General features: G+C 44.5%; 2 long non-coding RNA genes across 2 annotated transcripts; both read left to right on the top strand.

The window, feature by feature from the left end:
- Positions 1-540: 540 nt before the first annotated feature.
- LOC142827679 (uncharacterized) lies at positions 541-3,930 on the top strand. Its single transcript, XR_012902390.1, has 3 exons — positions 541-711; positions 1,513-1,687; positions 2,783-3,930. It is a non-coding gene; the product is annotated as an uncharacterized LOC142827679 (long non-coding RNA).
- A 704-nt stretch (positions 3,931-4,634) lies between these two features.
- Positions 4,635-7,361, top strand: LOC142827678 (uncharacterized). The gene is made up of 3 exons (XR_012902389.1): positions 4,635-5,720; positions 5,844-5,979; positions 6,928-7,361. It is a non-coding gene; the product is annotated as an uncharacterized LOC142827678 (long non-coding RNA).
- Positions 7,362-9,684: the final 2,323 nt, after the last annotated feature.

The following is a 9,684-nucleotide window of genomic DNA, read 5'->3' as shown; positions in this document are numbered from 1 at the left end:
CTCACAGCACCAATTAGTGGTGAGTAATTGTGACTATCCCTATTTAAAAGCAAGAGCGAATAAGACACAGATTTTAAGTAGCTCGCCCGAGGCCACACACAGAGTCAGTGGCAAAGCCAAGATTAGACTTCAGGAATTGTTCTTGGCTTCTGGTCCATGCATAACCACTAGCCACTGATGCCTTTGGCAAGCAGCCAATATAGCCATTGGAGACAAAAAGCACCTATTAGGCCAAATTTGAAGAAAGGAAGGCTGGAGATCACATACAATTGAGGCAACCTTACATACAAATTATATATTTGCATGTTCAAATGTGTTTAAATAACTATTTATTCCAGCACTTATCATTTGCACGTGTGCTAGTGATCACTGTGTGGAAATAGAATTGAGAAAATATATTTGGAAACTACCTTGATTTTAAGCTCAAATGTTCCTTTTCTTAATATAATCAATACTTATACTCACTTCTACAACCCTAAATAACTGCTGTCTGATTTTGATGTTTGCTCCCTTTAAACATTTTTATTCCCCATTCCTAGATTGTGTCTGATCTTACAATCTTTCTTCGTAGCTCAGTCCCAACATGTCTGAATTAAGATGACCTTTTTTGTGTATGTGCTATATCCAGAGGCGAGAAAGCAGGTTGCCTCTTCTTGCGACCAAGAAAGACACCACTCCGCAGTCCGTGACTTATACCACTGTAAACACAGAGTAAGTAAGTGAGAGGAGTCAAGACTGAAGATAACTTTAACATCTTTTGCATGTTAAGCATGTGAATAAGAGCATTGTTGGATGAGGGCCTCTTGTGCTTGGAGATGGTGATGGGCCAGCAGGGGAAACAACATGGGCTACCAGACATTGTAGACAATGTTGCCAAAGACTTTCTATGTGTGTGCACACTATCTCTGTCCCTTTGACTTCATATAACACAGGAGCAGTTGGAGCTTGGGTTCACCCAGCTGCTGTGGATCCCAGTAGACTTTTTCTGTGTCCATCCTGTGGGAATTTTTGTATCATCCCAGAATTTGGCCTCAAGTGAAGAGGGAGATACCACTTTGCTACATCTCCTCACTCCATTAACCAGAGCTCTTTCCCAGGTTCCCACCTTGATTTTTAGCATGAATCCCCTAGCATGAGTTTTGAAGCCTGGGACATGATACTTACCTTACTCATGTGGAAGCAGCTCAAATTTCATGAGGTGAGATTTAGCCCTCCTGCAGGCAACATGCTCTCCATCCAATTAATTTCCAATGCAGGTCTTTGTTTCTACCCCCTGGGAGGAAAGTAATGCCCCATGCCTGACCACACCTGGATTTGGAAACAACAAACCTCCACATCCAATCTGGAATCTTTAAAAGTAGTTAATATGCTAACCTTTTCATGAGGACTAAAGCTAGGGTGAATAGAGCTAAAGCTGCAGCTTTAATTAGTTTGCAAGTTATCAAGCAGAAACCTCACCTGTTGCAGAAAGAAAACTATTGCACTCACTAATAAACCCTTTGACAATTACAGCTGCTGGGAGGTCAGGTGCTGAGCACAAGAGATTAGCCAGTGCACATAGAGCTGAGGCCTAGGCATCGATGGAGGGCTGACCATGGAGGCTGCTGTCAAGCAATCTCTCTCACACTCCCATTGGCTCACTGAGGCCACCATAAGGGCAGCTGATCTACTCTGAAGTCTTTGCTGGGTGAGTCAGGCAAATATATGCCTGTAGATGGGCAAGTTATTCATAATTGTTTGTTTATTTAGAGAACTGTCCTGACAAGGCTTTGAAATTCAGGAGGTGCTGAGAAAGCACCATGCACAGTATGCCACAATACATCCGCTCCTGTCCAATCAGGGGAAGACCTGGTGTTCCCCCGGCTATATTTGGTTAGACAGAAAAATCTCTGCTCCTATCCCATTGAAATAAAAGATGGGACTCATAGAGCACTCCCCTCTCTGCCTACACATAGATCCATGGCCATGGGAACACCAGACGACGAGCTTTGAAGTAAATCACAGCAGCGTTTGTGTTTGAAATTCTCCTACTGATTAACAATGTTTAATAAATAAGTTTGAGAAAAATTAAGTGAGAGTCACTGCTGAGCAGTCTAATTAGGGTCCTTCTACCCACATACACAGTTTGCAGAGAAGAAAGAAATTAAAAAACAAAAATTAAAAAGAAGTATCTATCACCATAGTGAGAGTAAGATATTAATTATTATTATAAATAATTTATTAATTATTTTCACCTAGTGAAAATTAAGAACAGGGCCTCAAAATATAAGCTCCCCCCACCCCCCCAAAAAGACTGCATAAAAAACTCTCAATACAATTCTTACCACAACACAGGAGGCAATCTGGAGTAGAGAATAAATAGGTGCTGAAGGACACCTCAGCACATTGGACACAGATTAGATTGTATTTTATCACTTTATCTGGCATTTTTATTTTACAGTTTCAGTACCAAGAGTTAGTCCTGAAACTTGAAATTTTTACTAATGAAATAAAGGCCACAGGATCAGGGCCTCTAGCAGTAGTACAATTGTTAGGAAAATATAGATAGGAGCTTATCAGTGTTTCTCCTCAGTGGATGAAAAACCCTACCCCTCCACAATAACCTTAGCTGGAGAAATAGAAGGTAAAAACACAAAAAACTCTGTTTATTCACAAAGAAGCACATATTCATTGAAGTAGGAATCTAACTCGTGCTGTGCCCTCAGCGTATGCCTTTCAGGTCTTAGATATCCATCTGAACCAGGACACATGTTTTAGAAAGTGTGTTTTCTCTTGGTCACAGATCCTGCACTCAGAAATCTTCCTTCAAGAAAGTTGTGACCCAATACCACTTCCACTTACATGAACACACCATTGATTCAGAGGAGAAAAGGATCATGATATGAGTGCTGTATTCAGTAGCTACAATTTAAGCTGCTTTTTAAAATCAAAGCAAAACCACCCTTTTATTTGCTGACATTAGAGCTCAGATGTCACAAAGCAGAATGAGAATGAGAAATGAACTAAAATAGAATAAAATTAGTTGCATATCATAGAAATATTCAGAAGCTAAGAAGTGACTAACAGATTAGAATTTAATATGAGATATTTTAATTGTTACCACTTTAGAGTCTAGATTGTCTAGGAATGTGAACACTTATTAATATTCTATACTAACGTTTCAAAGAGATTTTAGGAAAGTGTTAACATCGATGTTAGGAAAAGTGGTTTTTAATTTTTTTTTGACATTCTGAATATTGAATTTGTATTTTTTTTTTAAATCTGGGGAGGACCAAGGCTTTAATTTCAGATTAATGACATTCTTCATTTGAATGAGAATGTCATTAGATTAGTTTGTGAACTTTCAAAGCAGGTTGTATTATATGTCTAGAGGAAACAATTTGTGTGACAGACTATCCTTCATAATCTCCCTCTTCAGACTTCTGGCAACAAAAGACTCTAAATACTGAAGATGTTTTGTGGGAGGGGAAACATTTTCCAAACAAGTAGTTTCTCTATTCCAGCCCAGGTAACAAAAGAGGCCTCAGGAATTTTTGTGGGCCTTGTCAGAACTACCCTATAGGTTTTAGAGCCACCTGCTGCTTAAGCCATTGGTCAATAGATTAACTGCTGCTATTACTAAGTGTTTAGAAAAGCAAGTTATGTGGCAGAACAAACAAAATCAACCCACACTTAACACATGTTAATTCAAAATTTAATAAATCTGCACTGGGCACTGTAAAGCAATCAATAAAGGGGAAAAGCTCTTTGTACACACTTGCCCTCTGAGCAAAGTATCAGATTAAAAGCTCTTCATGGCATTTGAAACAAGAAAATACTCTATTTGCTGTGCAAAACTCCCTTGACACTTTTACCTCTCTTCCTTCTCTCTAGTTTTCTGATGCTGGTTTTGAATATATACCTTTTGGATGATTTCAAAACCACATTCATGTGGGTCACTATTATAAAGACCCTGGAACAAATCCATAATAAACTGCATTTAGGGGGATCTAAATGCTAAAGGACTTAACTAGCCACAAAAGTAGATGATTGCAAATGCATGCATGGTCCACATATCTGAATATAGCTCTTATTATACAAGACACAAAATTCAACAAACCACACCACAGAATATGAATGTTTTACTTCTCTAGCCTATATATGAAAATCCTATGTTGCTCCATCTGAGACTTTCCATTGGTGTCACTGTGGAGTGGGTTTGACCAGAATATCTGAGGATGATTTAATAAAGGATGGGTTTCTTGAATTTTACATATGGAACATGAGGGACTCAAATTTGCATGGCTGTCATGTACCATGATTGGGTCAAGGATGAATGTGGGGGATAAAATCCAACCATAGAGTAACAGTACATCAACTCTCCCTCCATTATGCAAGTGCATCTGACTGACTGACTGACTGACTGACGGAGATAAGCACAGCAATAATGCCCCCACAGCCCTAACATCCTCCTTAGTACGGGCCTAGCCTCAGCTGCAATGGAGGTCCTATCCCAGCATGCACAAGGTGCACAAGATTCTGAATGGCTACTCCACTCAAGTCCATTCACTCCATATATGGCTGTCACAGCAGTTCCGTGGCACAGAAGGCCCTTCTAGACTGCCCTTCACTTGGAGAAAGGTAATGGGCTGGAATTAGAAATGAAGGGTTGTGGCTGAACATGGGCCAGACAATGCCTTTGGAACTCTAGTTATATCAGTGCAACACTATTGCCTTCAGTATGGGCCACCAGGTGAAACCAAGGACCATAGTGGCATAAGGACTGCAGGGCTGTTTTGTGAGATGTTTGTTTGCTTAGCATTGGCTGAAATGAATCTTTTTGCACTATGAAGCACAGAATACCAGCAGTATGTGTGTCTGTCATGATAGGCTGTCATAAAGTCTTCAAAGTGCTGTAAGTATGAAGTCAAATATCTAAGCAATGAAAACACACAAGAAACATCTATAGTCCTGCACTGCATGCCCTGTGATAAGAAGCTGATGCAATTTGCCTCTGGGAGTCCTCCTACAGCTATCTGCGCTGACCACTCTGGCCACAACTTCTGCCTCTACCACTCTCCCAGTGAGCTTAAAAAGCCCCAGAAATATTAGAAGGGCCTGTCCCACATGGCTAGTGTTGCAAGCAAGCAGCACACCATAGTACACATGGAGATGAGTTCCTCCAACGTTCTTTCAGACACGGTGATCACTACTCCCATGAGCTTTGGTTCCCAGAGTCACAGAAGAGCACTAGTTGGGAGTGTCTGGGAAATCTTGGACCTCATAGAGGAGTGGGGAGATAAAGCCAACCCGCATGAGCTCAGAACCAGTAGGAGGAACGCCAACACCTACAGCAGGATTGCAACCTGCCTGGCAGCTAAAGGCCATTCCAGGGATGCCCAGCAGTGCAGGGTAAAAATCAAGTAGCTTTGCCAGTCCTAACACAAGGAGAAGGAGGAAAGTGGATGCTCTTGGGTAACACCTCACATGTGCTGCTATAAAGATCAGTTGGATGCCATTCTGAGGCGTGTGTATGTGTGTGTCAGCATCCCCATCATTGTGCTGGGGACACACCCAGTATCAGCCAGGAGGAGAGCAGAGTGATGGAGGGGCACAAGGAGGAGCAGGAGACTAGTCAACCACCAATGCCCAAGAGCCAGGAGCTTACAATGACATTGGAGCCAGTCGCCACTCCCAGAATGTCTTCCAGGCCAGTGGAAACTCCAGGGAGGGCACGTCTGGTGAGTTCACAAACTTTGTCTAACTACAAGTGGGTTCGGGCAATGGGGATATGGTGCACTGCAATTGCTCTCTCTGCCTACACAGTGCGGGGGGCCTGAAACATCTTGTTCATGTATCTGCAGATGAAGTGGAAGTCTTGTCGGCACAGCTCCATGACGCTCTCACGTAGGAACCATTTGATCCTTCTCACAAGGTTTATGGGGAGGCCAGCTTTATGCCATCCTCTGGCGTATAACACCTTCCCATGCCACCCCACCAGTAAGTAGTCTGGCTTCATGGAACCATAAAGCAGTGCCACATAAGGCCCAGGTTTATGGGCCACATTCAGTCAGCATACGCTCCCCATCACTGAGGCTCCATCTACACTGCATCATTTTTGGGGAAGAAGAAATGCAAATGAAATGCTCATTAGTATTTCTCGCACTCATTTGCATATTCTCTTCTGATACTTTTTGCAGAAGAGCTTTTTGTGGAAAAAACGCAGTGCAGATGGGGCCGTTTTGCACAAGAAAACTCTTTTGTGGAAGAACCCTTATTCCTTATTTTTTGGTATAAGGGTTCTTGCGCAAAAGGGGGGTTTTTTTTTTTTTGCACAAAAGGGTTTGCCCTGTCTGCAGTATGGTTTTATTTCACAAAAAGCTCTTCTGCAAGAAGGCTCTGAAGAGAATATGCAAATGAGAGTGCAAGAAATGCTAATGAGCATTTCATATGCATTTCCTCTTTCACAAAAATGATGCAGTGTAGACGGAGCCTGACTGTGATTTGGAGAAGACTGATATCTCACATGGCAACCTAGAAACACTCTCTCTCCAGGAGGCTATATGTGCTACACACAGGTCCCCTCCCCTTCTGTGGGTAGGAAAAGAAGCAGTGTCTCCAGGAGGTTGCATGTGCTGGATTCAGAGTTGCTGGACACAGCGGGAAGCTGCTCTCTGTCACCACCCTCTTCCTGTCTGTCCTGCCTCCCTGCTCCTGGCCTGGCAGGCCCCTTAGCATGACTGCCTGCCTCTGGACTGAGTGTGTTCTGATGCTCCCCTGAGACCTCTGGGAACCTGCTGTAAAGTGCCCACTTTATAGCAAACATTTAGTCTTGCATGGAACACATCTTCATCTTTACAGAGACCTTCAGTGTAGGCTAACAGATTAGGGTTAGGCTTCATGCAGTGTATCTCCTGTAATGTCTACACTTGTAACTTTTCTTTGCAGCTGGGACAGCAGCCATTTTGGTGCACCCTCCCACCTGGCTCTGATCCGCAGGCACTAATGCATGAGGGAATATACGTTCCACAAGCAGATGGACTGAATGCACATTCTTGTGGTGGAGATTCAAGCCAAGTGGCAGGACAGGATCGACAAGCAGCAGGAAGGATGGCTGCCAGGGAGCAGCTCATGTGCCAGCGTGAGACAATGTTCTCCACCCTGACCACTGTGATGGAGCGTGGGGTGACCTGCTTTGAATGGTTCACTGCCCAGAACCCTGCCCGTCCCGATGACAACCCCGCTCCAGCCTCCTCTCACCCCATGGCTTCTCCCCCTAAGCGTCACCAAGGCCCCAGGGCAAAACTCAGGGGGAGCTGGAGCCTCAGGAGGCAGTCCCAATTGCCCCCCCCCCCTTCTGGTTCCCAGTTCTTTGACTTACCTGTTATTTTCCCCAAATAAACACACTCATGTTCATGGAAACACAGACTTTTTACTAGTTGAACTGCAAGGGTGGGGTGGAGTGAGGGTTTAAAGGGAAACACAGAGAATGCAGGGGCACCTTGTGGAGAGCCATGGGAAAGAGTCTCAAAAGAGGCCTTGCATAAAACTGTCCTTCAAGGTGTCTCTGATTTGCACAGCTCTTTGCTGTGCTCACCTTATGGTGTTGGTGTCTGGCTGCTCAAACTCTCAGACCAGGCGCTCTGCCTCAGCCCCACTCTGCCACAAAAGTTTCCCCCTTGCTCTTGCATACGTTATAGAGCTGTGGTGTCCAATAGTCTAGCCACTAGCCAGGCACATGTGGCTATTTGGCCTGTTGAGTGTGGCTAGTTCACTAGAGCAATAGCCACTATTTCAGAATGATTGGAAACCACAATTATAGAGCATACTACAAGCCACCATTATGAAGGAAATGTTGCCTTCGCTGAGGTCCAAGCAGGTCATGAGACTCCTGAACCTCCCCTTTAAAGATCCAAACGCACATTCCATCACCATTCTGCACTTGCTCATCCTATTATTGAACTCCTCCTGCTGGGGTCCAGGCTGCCCATGAGCCACAGGAGCAAGGGGTAGGCCAGGTTGCCCAGAATCACTATAGGCATGCCCACCTCTCTGATGCTGATTTTCCACTTGGGGAAAAAAGTTCTGGTGTGCATCTTTCAGAAGAGACAGGACTTCTGAAAGAAGCAGGCATCATGTACCTTTCCCAACCATCCACACTGATTTAGGTGAGGCAGCCCTTGTGATCCATGAACAGCTGCAGCACCATGGAGAAATACCCCTTGCAACTGATGTATTCTGAAGCCCCGTGTTCAGGGGCCAAGATGGTGATGTGTGTGCCATCTATAGCACCCTCACAGTTATAGAAGACCATGGCAGCAAAGCCCTTCACTATGTTGTCCATGTTCTCCAAAGTCACAACCCTCCGTAGCAGGATGTTATTGATGACCTTGGCTATTTGTATGAGAACAGCCGCAACTATATATGATAGATAGGAGAAGTGCTGGCCAGCACCCGGTGACTAAGGAGTTAAACTCAGGTAGCTAGCAAAGGTATTGGCAGGGGGCCAGAAGAACCAATGGTGCTGAAATTTGAATTGTATAAGATACCTCGCCTGCTTTCTTTGTGTGGGAGCGTTAAGACAGGAGTTGAGAAACACAGGATGATTTAAACCCAGGCAGGACTACCAGGCCTCCAAGGAATTTGAGGCATGGGAGTGGACTGAATGAGGAAGGTAGCGTAAGTCAATAAAGGGAAAAAATGTGTATCTAGTCACGATCAGGGTATTTTTCTTTATTTTGGATTGTGTGGTTTAAACTTCTCTATGTGAATCCATGCCTTCCCTTCCCCATTCGCCATTTAAGTTGGTAACTGGTGCATCAGGGCAGGGGAAAGCTATTCACACACTTCCAGGAATGTGGCCTTCCACATGCAGAAGTTCTGCAGACACTGCTGATCATCCCGTCTCTGCATCACAAAGCAGTCCCACCAGTTCGATCTCGTTCCACAGTGCCAGAGCCAGCATTCCTCTTTGTTCGGAGCATTCACTGGTGGATGCACTAGCATGAGCTCTAGGCCTTGCTGGAGCTGGACCTCAATGGTGTGCCAAGCTTCATTCTCATCCTCTTCCTGGACGAGCAACTTGTGTAGGTTCCCAAAGTATGGGGCCATGAGGTGCACTACAACACCCACGAGCAGGACGATGCTTTCCAGCACACTGGGCTCCATGGTCACAGTGCTCTGGCATTCACACGGACAACCAGGGCACAAAAAGGTGTGAGCACACTGCCTCGCCTGTATCTTGCCCAAGGGAGGGAAGGATTACAGGAATGCCTTATGGGACACAGCTGACATGAGCCCCTCTAACCAACCATAGCAGGGTTTTGGACACAGTGGGCACTGGAAGCATAGCCCAGACTGCAAAGCTGCCCACAGTGCTTCACTGTCTGTTTAGACAATAGTCTGTCTAAATGGGGATGGGTTACTTCAGACTAAATTAGATTCTTCCCCATGGTGAGGACACAGATCTTCGACTTCGACAAATCAGGTGCCCAGAAATTCAACCTTATCTCGTAGTGTAGATGTTCCCTAGAAGAGCATAGTACCACACTGAATGGCCACTTTGAGTTCATCCAGCTGCAGAGTCAGTATGTTATTAATTGGGCTAGGAGATGTTCCTGAACACATCAATCCCTTATGAAATTTTAGCTATGAAACTTATTCGCCTTAACTGCATCAGCTTGATAAGCCATCACCTACAGAGAA

Source organism: Pelodiscus sinensis, chromosome 3 (genome assembly GCF_049634645.1).
Source record: "Pelodiscus sinensis isolate JC-2024 chromosome 3, ASM4963464v1, whole genome shotgun sequence".
NCBI classification, from domain to species: Eukaryota; Metazoa; Chordata; order Testudines; family Trionychidae; genus Pelodiscus; species Pelodiscus sinensis.
The sequence above is the reverse complement of the archived record's forward strand: the minus strand, read 5'-3'. Positions and strand labels throughout refer to the sequence as shown.